This window comes from Equus caballus, chromosome 23 (genome assembly GCF_041296265.1).
Source record: "Equus caballus isolate H_3958 breed thoroughbred chromosome 23, TB-T2T, whole genome shotgun sequence".
Lineage (NCBI taxonomy): Eukaryota > Metazoa > Chordata > Mammalia > Perissodactyla > Equidae > Equus > Equus caballus.
This window is the reverse complement of record NC_091706.1, coordinates 41,003,063-41,018,330: the sequence shown is the minus strand read 5'-3', so window position 1 is coordinate 41,018,330 and position 15,268 is coordinate 41,003,063. Positions and strand designations below refer to the sequence as shown.

At 40.0% G+C, this 15,268-nt stretch overlaps 1 long non-coding RNA gene across 1 annotated transcript; it reads left to right on the top strand.

Annotated features, from left to right (window-relative positions):
* The first annotated feature begins 368 nt into the window (after positions 1 to 368).
* On the top strand, positions 369 to 6,860 carry LOC111770166 (uncharacterized). Its single transcript, XR_002803241.2, has 3 exons — positions 369 to 629; positions 5,265 to 5,319; positions 5,415 to 6,860. It is a non-coding gene; the product is annotated as an uncharacterized lncRNA (long non-coding RNA).
* The last annotated feature ends 8,408 nt before the right edge of the window (positions 6,861 to 15,268 follow it).

The window sequence follows — 15,268 nt, the reverse complement described above, 5'->3', positions numbered from 1 at the left end:
CTCACCCAAATTTTCATTTACAGATTGGTTATGGGTTATTTTCGTCGACAGTTTTAAAATCAAATATGATAAATATCGATGGATATACCCACAAAGACATTTTCAAGTGTTATGGGGGCCCCGAAACCAAAAAGTATGAGAACATATGGTAAGAAAGACTAAATTTTCCTTAACTCTCAATTCTTGGGATGCTCCTTTGACCGTAAGTCATCCCCTGAGGCGCCCCTTCCTTCCTTGGGACGTTGGCCCAGAAGAGAAGGCCAGAACTGCTGCCGAGGGGCCTCCCCGGAGTGGGCTACCAACGGAGGTCACAGCCGTGCTGGTCAAGGGAGCCTGACGGGATCGAAGAGACCCGCAGGGTCAAAGGCGAAGGGGCGGAGAGGGGCGGGGTCAGGAGCAGGAGGAGGAAGGGCGGCCTGGGCGCGGCCTCCTCTCTGCCTCCGGGCGTGGCTGGCTCGGCCGTGGGTCGGTTCCCGCCTGGGGTCTGAGTGCCGGGGGCGGTTCCTACCCTCCACCCCTCGGCACCTCCTCTGCCCTGCCGCTGCCTGCATCCCCTTCCGTGGTCCCAAGGTTCCAACGACGCTCCTGCTTCCCTCCATCCCTTCCTCTGGAGCACGCAGGCTGCTGGGGTCAGTGTGCCCGTCCCTGTCTCAGGGACAATAGAGATAGCCTTATGGAGGGCGAGGGGGTGTAGAGAGGAGGTGGAGGTATTGTTAGTAAAATAGAAGGGGAAAGATTGCCTTTCTACAGGAGGCATTTTTGCGATAACTCCAAATATGCGATCCTAGGGGACTGGCCCAATGGCCCAGCGGTTAGGCTCGTACTTTGGCTTTGGCGCCTCGGGTTGGCTGGTTCGGATCCGGGTGCGGACATGGCACCGCTTGTCAAGCCATGCTGTGGCAGGCGTCCCACATATAAAGTAGGGGAAGATGGGCACAGATGTTAGCTCAGGGCCAGTCTTCCTCAACAAAAAAGAGAAAGATTGGCGGCAGATGTTAGCTCAGGGCTAATCTTCCTCAAAAAAAAATTATATAAAAAAAATATGTGACCCTAAGAAAACTCAAGTTCTGCGCAATTGTGGACTTTTGGGGCAAATAGGATTGAGGGAGACCACTTAAAACCCACTCAGAGCACCAACAGTCCCGCTGCTTGCATAGTTAAATTTTCTCTGGAGTGTGCTGCGGGCACCCTTAGATCCAGCCCTTAGATCCTGCCGGGTCCTGCTTCTTCCTCAGACAAGTTGGATTCTTAAGGGCATTAGAGACTAATTTCATCAAAAAGTTAAATCTTATCTAGGGGATAGCATTCTTCATCAAATTTTACTAACACCTGGAGAAATGTCTTCACAATTTTTCATCTGCACATACAGCTTCACAAAATAGTTTAACGTTGTGGGAAAGTGTAGTGGGATTTTTGCAACCACTAACCCAGCCACTTTTTTCATCCAAAAAGAGGATTTCTGTAGGATTTTCAGCTTTTTCTTAAGGTCTTTCTACATTATAAGGTTTTTTTTCCTTTAATTGTTCTCAAACATTAACGTGCAGAGGAAAATTCCACTTGAACTCACAATATTTCCCGTTATACTGGCCTGTTTATTAATGGTCTATGAGCTAATTCCTGCTTAAGAAACACACCACAGTCATGACAGAAGAGACTTATACCTCGACTTAGTTCCATTTTCCTGCACCCTTCCTCATGTTTGCCAGATCTTTTGCAAAAGATTCTCCATTCACCACTTGTTTGGCAGAAGTTAAGCTGCTGCTAGTTTTTCAAGGTCACATGTGAACTAGATCTTGAGTTCTCCTGTGTTTAGAAATGTTTTTTCCAAAGACTGTCCCTGTTGAGACTAGAAGTCAGCCTGCTTCCCCACTCCACCCCCTTGAGCTGACATCATGCTGTCTGGTGAAGCTGCTTAACATGGTCAGACTTAGAGAGGATTTCATGTTAGTGAGTCTCTTAGCTCCTAGGTCCACCCCGAGTCAAGTGAACAAGGATTAGCTGCAGACTCCATGTAGAAGGCAGAAAATCTTGTATTTCCCCTGGTTCTAGCTTCCTGTTATTTAACAACAGCAAACAAACAACAAAATAAAATAACCATGAGACTAAAGATGCAAACTCTGGGTAATCCTCACTGCTCATTAACTCAGTAAATGGATATTCATTGAGTACCTGCCTCACACCTTGAATTGTCAAGGTGCTGGTGGTAGTTATATACAAGGTAAAAATGGCTGTGCCTGCACAAAGTGCCTCGGTGATGCCACTGAAAAAGCAGGAGCCCCTACCACCGACACAACCATTTCTGTCGACCTAATTCCATTAGCTATGCTTATGATAAGAGGATCCATTATCTAGCAGCTGTATTGTTTAGTTCTCTTGATCCCTTGTTATTTTCATATTGGGTAATCCTTTATCAGCATTGTTTTTTCTATAATGTCTCTTGATAAATGCCATATCTATGTTGGATGCTATTTCAGCTTCATTTTTCTTTTTTAGACCTAGACTTAGCATTTAAAGTACTGAAGGGACATTTTGTAAAACCACTGGGCTGTATTCTGCAAAAACACTAGACTAAGAAAGATGGAGAAGTGTTCCAAATCAAAGGAAGATGAAAAGATATGACAACTAAATGTAATATGGTCCTGGGCTGATAGATAGATAAATAAATAAATGCTATAGTGGACATTAGGAAAACTAAAGAAATTGGAATGTAGACTGTAGAGTTGATAAAATTGGAATACACACTATAAAGTATTTGATTAATGTTAAATTTCTTAAATTTGTAATTGTACTGTAGTTATTTAAGAGGATATTCTTTTTCTTAGGAAGTACACACTAAAGTTTTCAGGGGAGAGGAGACATGATGTATGTAACCCAGCCTCAAAGAGTTCAAAAGTGGTTAAAGTCCGTATGCTCTGCTTCAGTGGCCCGGGTTTGTGCATTCGGATCGAGGTCCCGCTATCCTCATCAGCCATGCTGTGAAGGCATCCCACATACAAAGTAGAGGAAGATTGGCACAGATGTTAGCTCAGTGACAATCTTCCTCAAGCCAAAAAAAAAAAAGAGGAAGATTGGCAATGGATGTTAGCTCAGGGCAAATCTTCACACACACACACAAAAAGTATAAACAATAAATGCGTGTGTGTATGTGGAGAGAGAGACAGAAAGATAAAGCAAATACCATTGTCCTCCCTTATTTGCAGGGGGACATTCCAAGACCCGCAGTAGATGCCTGAAATCTTGGATAGTACTGAATGCTATATATACTATATTTTTTCCTATACATATATACCTATGATAAGCTTTAATTTATAACCTAGGCATAGTAAGAGATGGACAACTATACTAATAATCAAATAGAACAATTATAGCAATATACTATAATAAAAGTTATCATATTTCTTTGCAACCTCAGCATACGATTTTTTTCTTTCCTTATTAAGTTGAGAACTTTCACCTTTTCACTTAATGGAAGCACTTGATTGCTTCTCTTTGGCATATCCGAATTGCCAGGGTCACTATTCTTGCACTTTGGGGCCATTATTAAGTAAAATCAAGATTAGTTGAGCACAGCCACTTAGTAGTCATCCCAGTTGTCAGGTAGACTGTCAGTATCACAGTGCTTAACAGGCATGTAGTGTATACAGTGCGGAGACACTAGACAAAGGGATGATTCACATCCCAGGGACAGCATGAGATTTCATCACACTACTCAGAACAGTGGCGCACAATTTAAAACTTATGAATTGTTTATTTCTAGAATTTTCCATTTAATATTTTCAGACTGCGGTTGATTGCAGGTAACTGAAACTGCAGAAAACGAAACCACAAATAAGGGAGGGACTACTGCATGGCAAAATGTCAAAAATGGTAAATCCAAGTAAAGGGTGTATAGGAGTTCTTTGTTCTAATCTTGCAACTTTTCTGTAAGTTTAAAATGAATTCAAAATAAAAATAGGAAAAATATAACTAATAAGAAATACATATCAGTTCACATTCCAAACATCTTTTCTAGAAGGCAATTTGGTTATATGTATCCAAATCCTTAAAAATGTGCATTGCCTTGAAGGGAGCAATTCTACATTAAGCATTTTTAGCAAGGAATCAATTGAAGGTAAGAGTCAGTGATATGTATGAGACCTTATTCTACCATTATTTTGATAGCTAAATTTTTTTTTTTTTTTTGAGGAAGATTAGCCTTGAGCTAACTGCTGCCAATCCTCCTCTTTTTGCTGAGGAAGGCTGCCCCTTAGCTAACATCAGTGCCCATCTTCCTCTACTTTATATGTGGGACACCTACCACAGCATGGCTTTTGCCAAGCTGTGCCATGTCCACACCCGGGATCTGACCCGGCGAACCCCGGGCCGCTGAGAAGCTGAACATGCAAACTTAACTGCTGTGCCACCGGGCCGGCCCCTGATAGCTAAAATTTTGAAACATTAAATGTTCATAGCGTTGTTCTCACTAAATAAATTATAGGATTCAATGCCATTAAAAAGCTTGCTGTATAGGGGCCGGCCTGGTGGTGCAGCGGATAAGTGCGTAGCGCACGTTCTGCTTCGGCGGCCCGGGGTTCTCTTGTTCAGATCCCGGGTGTGGACATGGCACCGCTTGGCAAGCCATGCTGTGGTAGGTGTCCCACATATAAAGTAGAGGAAGATGGGCACGGATGTTAGCCCAGGGCCAGGCTTCCTCAGTGAAAAGAGGAGGATTGGCAGCAGTTAGCTCAGGGTTAATCTTCCTAAAAAAAAAAAAAAAAAGCTTGCTGTAGTGTATAACATTTATTGTCATAGAAAACACTGGCGAATATATTACTATGTTAAAGAAAAATAACAAAACAGTATTTATAATATGTTTCTCCCTTTATTTAAAATGTATACACATTTACAAAGAACAAAATCTTAGAAATACATATATCCAAATTTTAGCAATGGTTTCTTTTATATGTTGGCATGACAGAGATTTATATTTCATTTTAAATTTGTACTTTTCTTTATATTTCAAAATCTCTGAATTCCACACATATTATTTTGGTAATTAGAAAAAAATTAAACCCCCATGATGCTGTGTAATATGGGAGTTTGTAGTTTCATGCTTCACACAATTAAAGATGTAGGGCTGGGTTTAGGAAAAAAATATTCACATTATTGGTCATTTTTATGTATTAATGGTGTTCAGCAAATTTTCATCAAGTTTATTTGTATAAAAAGACATGATGAGTTCAGGTTCAGGGTAAAAAGGAGTAAGCACACTCTGTCTATTCCAGGGATCCAACTGAAAAACTCGACAGAATGCATGGAGTAGTCTGAGGACTACGAAAAGTAAGTAATATCAGGTGAATCGGGAAGACCAGAAATCAAAGAACCAGAGAAGTGGAGCCGAGTTTACCATTTCCCCCCTCTTTTGTATCCTCCAGCCTGGTCTCAACACAGCGCCAAACCAGGAAGGACACATCTGTGCGTACAAAGATAGCTCCAGAAGTTCTGTGGTTCAGCCTGGTGAAGAGAGAAAGGGCTTTCCTGTCAGTGACTAGTGGTGGTGGCAACAGGTACCTAACACTCTGAGAGAGGGTAAGCTTGCTCTCCAGTGGGATGATTTGGTCCCAAGAGAATGCAGCAAACCACCGTTGCTTTTCTCTCTCTCGCTGTCTTCCTGGCAATTGATTCTAGGATGGGTCAGGGAAAGTGTGCAGCAGAGTAAGGTAAATAAAGCCCCAGCTTTCTGGTAAGAGGACCACAAAGGGAACCTAGGCAACTGAAAAGTGGTGAAGAGATCACAGAAGAGAAAGATTTCGGAAAAGTGACCATAAAAATTTGTTTCTGAACTCCTGAGCTTACCCTAAAGCTGCATATGCATGGATCTGATCCTAAATAGCATACCAAAATCTTTGACAACTAAAGTAACAGTCCTCTGCCTATGTTCCACACTAGCCACATGCAGGACAGATCCAAATAGCACTGCAAAGACTTTGAGAATGGAACTGACATAGAAACCACAACACACAGAAGGCCAGATGGAACTTGTGGTCTGAACCAAACTGGGTTAATTGCCTGCTAAAACAGAAATATCAACATACTCCATAAGATAGAAACAAGACACAGAGTCGCATAACATTATATTCAAAATGTCTAGGATACAATTTAAAATTCCTTGACAAATGAAGAACCATGAAAATCTTAGCTTACATGGGAAAAGACAATGAATTGATACCAAAACGGATTATACAGATGTTGGAATTATCTGACAAAGAAGCTAAAGCAGCTATTACTAAAAGCTCCAACAAGTAAGGGGAAACATTATTGAAAAGAATGGAAAGATAGAAACTCTTAGCAAAAAAATAGCAGATATAAAAAGACGCAAAATAGAAACTTGGGGAGGGGAAGATGGGGAAAGGGTAAGGGAAGTGGTGGGATGTTGGTCAAAGGGTACAAACTTGCAGGTAAAAGATGAATAAGTTCTGGGGATCTAATACACAGCATTGTGATTATAGTTAACAATACAATATTATATACTTGAATGTTGCTAATAGACTAGATCTTAAATGTTCTCACCACAAAAAAGAAATGTGACATGATAGACGTGTTAGCTAATGCTATTGTGGTAATCATATTGCAGTATATAAGTGTATCGAGTCAACATGTTGTACATTTAAACTTACACAATGTTATATGTCAATTATATCTCAATTAAGAAAGAAAGAAAGAAAAAAGTGAAGAGGACACTTATGGTAGGTTCTCTTGGAGCAGTCATTTCCCAGTCACCCTTGTAACCAGAGAGCAATAGTTCGAACATTCAAATAAAAAGAATTGTAGTCGGGACCAGCCTGGTGGAGGCTAATCTTCCAAAAAAAAAAAAAAAGAAAGAATTGTAGTTTATCAAAAGGGTGAAGATTAAGGCTCCTAATAATGTATAATGAAATTTGAAGTAAAACTGAAACATTTGTCCCCAAAGTTTAAATCACCCTTATGAGATGCATGTATTAAAACATCTTGGAAGATCTAAACTTTGAGAAGAAACATATCTAGATAGGCATCTCAGAAGAGCTGAAAATTTAAAGAACATAGAGGGAGCTGGTGGTAGATTCTTTACTGGATTTGATAATTCACTTCAGCACGTGTCCATACCTTACGATAGCTAAAACCAGCTGTGGCTGGCAAACAACTGCCCATCTGCCCAACTGGATGGTGGAGATGGGTCATGAGAACAAGGGAGAAAGAGAAATTGGCATTTCAAGCCTAGTTATTAATATAAAAGAAAACAAACAGAAGTATACCAGAAAACAGTACAATTTTTTAAATAAATTAGGATAAAAATTTTAAAAAAAAAGAAATTTTAGAACTGAAAATACAACCACTAAAATAAACACCCTAAGGAAGAATGTAAATGACAGAAGAAAGAGTTAATGAACTTGAGGATAGATCAATAGAAATTATCCAAATTGAACAACACAGAAAAAAAGATGCCCTCCCCACCAAAAATGAACAGCACCTCATGGATCTGTAAACAATACCAAAAGGGCTAACATTCATGTCACCAGAGTTTCAGAAGGAGAGAAGAAAAAGTGCTTTACCAAAAATATATATATTTGAAAAACAATGGCTAAAAATTTACCACATTTGGCAAAAGACAATAACTTATAGATTCAAGAAGGTCAGCAGACTCTAAACAGGAAAACACAAATGAACTTGAATTAAAATACATTACAATCAAATTGCTGAAAACTAAAGACAAAGAAAATCTTGAAAACAGCCAGAGAATAACAATGCATTGCACATACGTAAAAAGAAAAAGATTCAAATGACTGTGGAGGCTGAAGGAAGTATACAATTTTTAAAGTGCCAAAAAACTGGCTGGCCCCATGGCATAGTGGTTAGGTTTGGTGTGTTCCACTTCGGTGGCCTGAGATCACAGGTTCAGATGCTGGGCACAGACCTCCACCACTTGTCAGCCATGCTGTGGCAGCAACCCACATACAAAATAGAGGAAAATTGGCATAGATGTTAGCTCAGGGTGAATCTTCCTCAGGAATCAAAATTTACAAAGTGCCAAAGAAAGAGATGTCAACTCAGAATTCTATACCCAGAGAAAACATCCTTCAGGAATAGAGATGAAAAAAAGGCATGCTCAGATAACATGAAACTCAGAAAATATTGTTGCAAAAAACCTGCTCAAAAAAATTGCTAAAGTATGGGGCCGGCCCCATGGTGCAGCGGTTAAGTTCACATGTTCTGTTTCAACGGCCCGGGGTTCACCAGTTCAGATCCCGGGTGTGGACATGGCACCAGTTGTCGAGCCATGCTGTGGCAGGCATCCCACATATAAAGTGGAGGAAGATAGGCACAGATGTTAGCTCAGGGCCAGTCTTCCTCAGCAAAAAAAAGAGGAGGATTGGCAGCAGATGTTAGCTCAGGGCTAATCTTCCTCAAAAAAAAAAATTGCTAAAGGAAGTTCAGACATAAAGGAAATAACATCAGATAGAAACTAGGAGCATCAGAAAGGAAGGAAGAATAACATAAGGTGTAAATACTTGGGTAAATAGAATAGATTATTCTTTTCCTCTTGATTTCTTTAAAATATGTTTCATGGTTGAAAGCAAAAATTATAATATTGTCTTCTTGAGTTTTCAATGTATGTAGATAGAATATATAAAATAACTATAACATAAAGGAGGAAAGGTAAAGGGACCTAAAAGCTGGTCCATTTGTAATGATAAAATATTGCTCTAAGCAAACTGTGGAAAGTTAAATATGTACATCATGATCTCTGGAGCAACTGCTACACAAAACTGTACAAAAAGACACAGCTAGAATGCAATCAACAAATTAAAACAGAATACCAAAAACTGTTCTCTTTTCTCAAAAGATAGTAGGAAAGGGATAAGAGAGGAGAAAATAAACAGAGGGGCTGGCCCCGTGGCCGAATGGTTAGGTTTGCGCACTCCACTTTGGCAGCCCAGGGTTTCGCCAGTTCAGATCCTGGGCACGGACATGGCACCGCTCATCAAGCCATGCTGAGGCGGCATCCCACATGCCACAACTAGAAGGACCCACAACTAAAAATACACAACTATGTACCGGGGGGCTTTGGGAGAAAAAGTAAAAATTAAAAAAATAAATTTAAAGAGTGGGAAAAAATGTAAACACTAATAAAAAAGGAAGCTGTAGTAGCTATATTAATGTCAAAAATAGACTTCAGAGCAAAGAAAATTACCAAGGATTAAGTGGGTTTATTAGTTATCTATTGCTGTGTAACAAATTATCCCAAAAATTAGTGGCTTAAAACAACGCACATTTATTATCTCACAGTTTCTGTGAGTCAGGAGTCTCAGCATGGCTTAGCTAAGTTCTGTGCTTCAGGATCTCTCACTAGGCTGCAATCAAAGGTCAGCTGGGGCTGTGTTCTCACTTGAAGGCTTAACTGAGGAAGGATCTGCTTCCCAGCTCACTCCTGTCATTGTGGGCAGGATTCAGTTGTTCACAGGCTGTTAAGTTGAAAGCCTTAGGTCCTTGGTGGCTGTTTGCTAGAAGCCATCTTCAATGCCTTGCCATATGGGCCTCTCCATAGGGTTGCCCGCAATATGACATCATCAGAGTAAGTACATAAGAAGAACAAGAGAGACAGTGCAAGTAAAAAAAAAAGTCACAATATTTTATAAACCTAATCTTGGAAGTGATAGCCCATCATTTTTGCCATATTCTATTCATTAGAAGCAAATTGCCATGTCCAGCCTACATTTAAAGGGAGGGGATTACATAAGGGTGAGAATAATAGGAGGAGGGAATCATTAGGAGACATTTCAGAAGCTGCCTACCACAGAGGAACATTACATAATGATAAAAGGCTCGATTCATCATGAAGACACAATAACCCTAAGTGTGGATGCACCTAACACCAGAGCTTCAAAATATATAAAGTAAAAACTGACAGAACTGAAAGAATAAATAGAAAAACCCACAATTATAGTTGGAGACTTCAACACTCCTCTCTTATTAATTGATAGAACAAGTAGACAGAAATTCAGGAAGGATATTGAAGACGTGAACAATACTATTAACCAACTGGATCTAATTGACGTTTATAGAATATCCCACCCAACAACAGCAGAGTACACATTCTTTTCAAGTATACATGAAACATTCATCAAGATAGAAATATCCTTGGTGATAAAACAAATTATAATAAATTTAAAGGAACTGAAATCATACAAAGTATGTTTTCTGACCATAATGGAATTAAACTAGAATCAGTACCAGAAAATCTCTAAACACTTGGATATTAAACAACATACTTCTAAATAATTCATGGATCAAAGAGGAAATTTCAAATCAGAAAAGATTTTAATCAGAATGAAAATGAAATTTTAATGATATTGGAAAATATTTTAAACTGAGAGAAAATGAAAACACATTACAAAATTTGTAGGATGCAGCAAAAGCAATGTTTAGGGGAGATTTTATAGCATTAAGTGCCTATATTAGAAAAGAAGAAAGCTTTCATATCAATAATCTAAGGCTTAAGAAACTTTAGGAAACTAGAAAAAGAACAAAATAAACACAAAGCAATCAGAAGAAAATAAATAATAAGAGCAGAAATAAAATTGAAAACAGAAAAACAAGACAGAAAATTAATGAAACCAAAAGGTGGTTCTTTTTTTTTTTTTTTTTTTTGAGGAAGATTAGCCCTGAGCTAACATCTGCTGCCAGTCCCCCTCTTTTTACTGAGGAAGACTGGCCCTGAGCTAACATCTATGCCCATCTTCCTCTACTTTATATGTGCAATGCCTGCCACAACATGGCTTGACAAGCGGTGCGTAGGTCCACACCCAGAATCTGAACCGGTGAACCCCAGGCTGCTGAAGCAGAATGTGCGAACTTAACTGCTGCATCTCTGGGCTGGCCCCCAAAAGGTGGTTCTTTGAAAAGACAAAAAACATTGATAAACCTCTAGCAAGACTGAAAAAGAAAAGAAAAGGGAGACTACATGAATTATCAAAGAAAGGAAAGGGGCTTATCACTACATAGTGGAGGTTTGCACACTATTTCCAGCATTTCAAAAGTGTAATCGGCAGTTTGGAGTAGATGAAAGAGCATGAGCTTTGGAGTTGACAGACATGGTTACAAATCCTGGTTCTTTTACTAACCAGCTGTGATATAAAGGCAATTACTTCACCTTTGAGGTCTCAGTTTTCTCATGTGTAAAACGAGGGTTGTAATATTTTAACTCAAAGACCAAAAGGTGAGGTTTAAATGAGATTAAAGTAGGTGAAGAGCCTGGCACATAGAATGTGCTCAACAAATGATACTTTTCGACTCACCCTCTCCTATCAGGAACGACATTGACCAATAATAAGGATAAACAATGAGAATATGTTTCTTTGTTTTTATTACCAATTATATAAATTCATTATAAGATAGTTTCTCTACTTAAAGGCTTCCAGTCCCACCTTACCATGCTGATCCAAAAGCTCTACTTTGCATATTAATATATTTATATCTATGTAGCATCTATCTATCTTTCTATATATATCTAACAAGATTAAAACCACATAGGAGGGCTGGCCCAGTGGCGTAGTGGTTGAGTTCACGCACTCTGCTTTGGTGGCCTGGGGTTCACTGGTTCGGATCCTGGGCATGGACCTACACACTGCTCCTCAAGCCATGCTGAGGTGGCGTCCCACATAGAAGAACTAGAAGGACCCACATCTAGAATATACAACTACATACTGGAGCTTTGGGGAGGAAAAAAAAGAGGAAGATTGGCAACAGATATTAGCTCAGGGTCAATCTTCCTCACCAAAAACACAAATAGGACGTCAAATTTAACGCTGCTTTTGATTGTTTTGTTTGATAATTAAAATTTTCAAACCTAGTGTCCATGAGTGAAGCCCTAGTGGAAACCATAGGATTAATGTGTCCAGTAATATGTAATTTTGCAAAGCCCACACTAGATGGCAGATTGTAGATAGGATTTTCTGGATCACAAATTAATTAGGGTTTTTCTACAATCCTGGAGCCTAGCCAGCTGATACAGAAGGTGGAACCTTCCTCTTGATTTCCTCTTTGTGGGGATAGTTAAGATATTTTGGTAGTTGAGGTATTTGGGAACCGTGTTGCAGGTAGTCAAATTAGAAGCAGCAAGTACCTATGAGGGTTTTGGGGGAAAAAGGGAATGAACAAATACCAGTCACTGAGACCCAAACAGCCAGATCCTGCAATATTTTTTACTTTCTTAAAAATAAAGGATAAGGGCCAGCAAGTGGCATAGCAGTTAAGTTCACGTGCTCTGCATCAGTGGCCTAGGGTTCACTGGTTTGGATCCTGGGCTCAGACCTACACAGCACTCATCAAGCCAAGCTGTGGCAGGCGTCCCACATAGAAGAACTAAAAGGACTTACAACTAGGATATACAACTGTGTACTGGGGCTTTGGGGAGAAAAAAAAAAAAAACTACATGCTACATTTCATCACTACAATTTGGGCGAGAGGAGTACATGAAAGGTAGATATTACTCAGGAATCTTTCTGAATCATTTTGATGACTTCAACAGACTTTTTAATACAATAGTCTTTTACTTTATCTCTTCATTTTTTCCTTTCCTCTCTACTTTTTTTTAAATCATGTTTTAAGCAAGTCTTTAACAAGAGCATACTTTGTACAAAGAGCTGTGTAAATGAGGGGTGAGGGAATTGGATGTAGGGGGGTGGGGAGTGAGTCATGCATTCTGAACAACCCTCTCTCCTTAAGGACACTGTAGTCTTACAGGGAAAATAAAACAATTACAGAAATTCCATAGTACAGGTAGAAAGTGAGACATGCAAAGTTTTATCAGATGTAAAGGAGAGGACTGTCTCATTCTGGCATGAGTAGTGAAAGAGGAAGAAAGTGATGTATACTGAGGACTAACGATATGGCAGGTATTACGCTAGATGGTTTACATGCATGATTTAATTTCATATTGTTTTTACCCTGTTAGATGATTCTTACAATGCTCATGTTTCACAGGCAGTAACTGAGTGTTGGGGAGGATAAGTAACCAGGGCACATTTCCAGATAGGAAGCACCAAAATCTGGGATGGAACCTGGGTCTGTTTGCCTCTAAAGATGCACGTGGGAGAGGTGGCATCTATCACTGTTTTTATTCGGGGGGATAATTTATTGCATTTTTAAGAAATAGAAATTCTATGTATGTTCGTTTAAGGATAGAAGAATTGTAACACATTGGAAAGACGGGAAACAGACATCCAGGCACAGCACTGACATGGATATGGAGGCTGAAAGGGAGCAATGGTGTTCTCAGCACTCAGGCTGACTGGAACCAGGCTACCTGTAGACTGATCCTAGGTTCTCAGGCCTAAAAATGCCTTTGAAAAGAGAAGGAAAAAAGACATCATTGAAATCTGCACAGGGACCAAAGCTGTGTCAATACATCCTCAGGGGATTATTTCTAGAATCTCTCCACTTGACCTTGGTGTCCTGCTTCTGCTGAGTCTCTGTTCTGGGTTTCCCTGCTGCCTCTGTGTTATGATACATCAACCGAGCTCACAAAGGTGAATGTACCCAGTCCTCGGAATGCTGGTACTAATGTGTATCATTTCTTTTCAACACAGTTGTTGAGCTCCTACCATAAGCCTGCCCTAAGCGGTAGGTGCCAACGTGAATCACGTGGAGGCCCTGTCTCATAATTATGTCTTACTTGGGCCTCTCTCGAATTCTCTGTCAAATTATGAGCTCCTTTGGGGTTCCTTTGTAATTTTTTGCAGTAGAAGCAGACGATATCAGACAGACCTGGGTTAAAGTTCTGGTTCCACTCCTTGTGAATCGTGGAAACTTTATCACAGAGCTGCTATGAGCCTCAGTTTTCTTCTCTGTAAAATGGAAATGATAATAGTAGCTTGGGATGATTTAACAAGACAAGGCAAGTTGAGAGTTTAGCAGTGCCTGCCATCTAGTAAGTGATCAATCAATGGTAGCCAGCGACTGGAGGATGATGAACTATGGCAAAGGGAAGAGGAAAACCCTAGCCTTGTCCTTGTAGTCCAAAAAATTATAATTTTTATAGGTAAACAGCAACCTTGGACTAATTATAGTCTCCATGAGCTTTTGGGTGGCTCATAGCTATGTGAGCTGCAGCCACAGACTGCCTGGTCCTGATTCAACCAGGATCCCCTCTGACATGTCTGGGACGTGGTTAGTACTCTCTTCAGTGTGACCTCTGACTAGTGCCCAATCCCAAAGACCTTGAGTTTCTGCCACCCTCAAATGGTCTTCTTCCACATTGACTTGGTTGACGTAGGAGAGTGTTGATGGTAAAAGGAGGACCATGTGTCCTGAATGAGCAAGTTGCATGAAGTAATTGGTGAGAAAACTGTTTCATTAGCTAGATTCTACAGGCAGTAAAAGAAATTAGGCCACACGGAAGTGTACATCTTAATTTCAAAAGGAAATTGGGACCCACAGTACACAGGCTCTTGCTCCTTGTTCTTGGGTGAGAGGCTAATATCCATGGAATTTAGGCAGAAGGAAGAGTCTGCAGGGTGGGAGGACCTTGCAGTCTGAAGTTGGTGCTTCAAAGGAACTGCTTCTCACCCTCATAGGCCAGATGCAAGGGGCCACTCCATTGCCTCTCTGACCTTGTCACCTACCCCACTTCCCCTTCCTCACTCTGCCCTAGCCCTCAGGATAAGCTATTCCTGGGTCTGCAATTCAAAGCAATGTATTTCTTTCAAAGTTTTACCTCTGGAACAATGATCAAAGCATTCAGTTAAGACCCATGTTCACATTATTTGTACTTATAAATTGGTCTGCTGTTCTCCTAATTAACTTGAACTGAATTTTACAAACATTTATTTAGTTATTTAAAAAATTTTTATTATTATTTTTCCTTTTTTGATGAGGAAGATTGGCTCTGAGATAACATCTGTTGCCAATCTTCCTCTTTTTGCTTGAGGAAGATTGTCCTTGAGCTAACACTTGTGCCAATCTTCCTCTTTTTTTTTAATTGAGTTCATAATAGTTTACATCAATGTGAGACTTCAGCTATACATTATTTCTAGACTGTAGTCACACAAGTGCTCCCCTCCACCCTCTGTGCCCAGCTCCCACCCCTTTACCCCCGGTAACCACTGAACTGTTTTCTTTGTCCATGTGTTTTTTCATATTCCACATCTGAGTGAAATCATCTGGTGTTTGTCTTTCTCAGTCTGGCTTATTTCACTTAGTATAATTCCCTCCAGATCCTTCCATGTTGTTGCAAATGGGATGATTTTGTCTT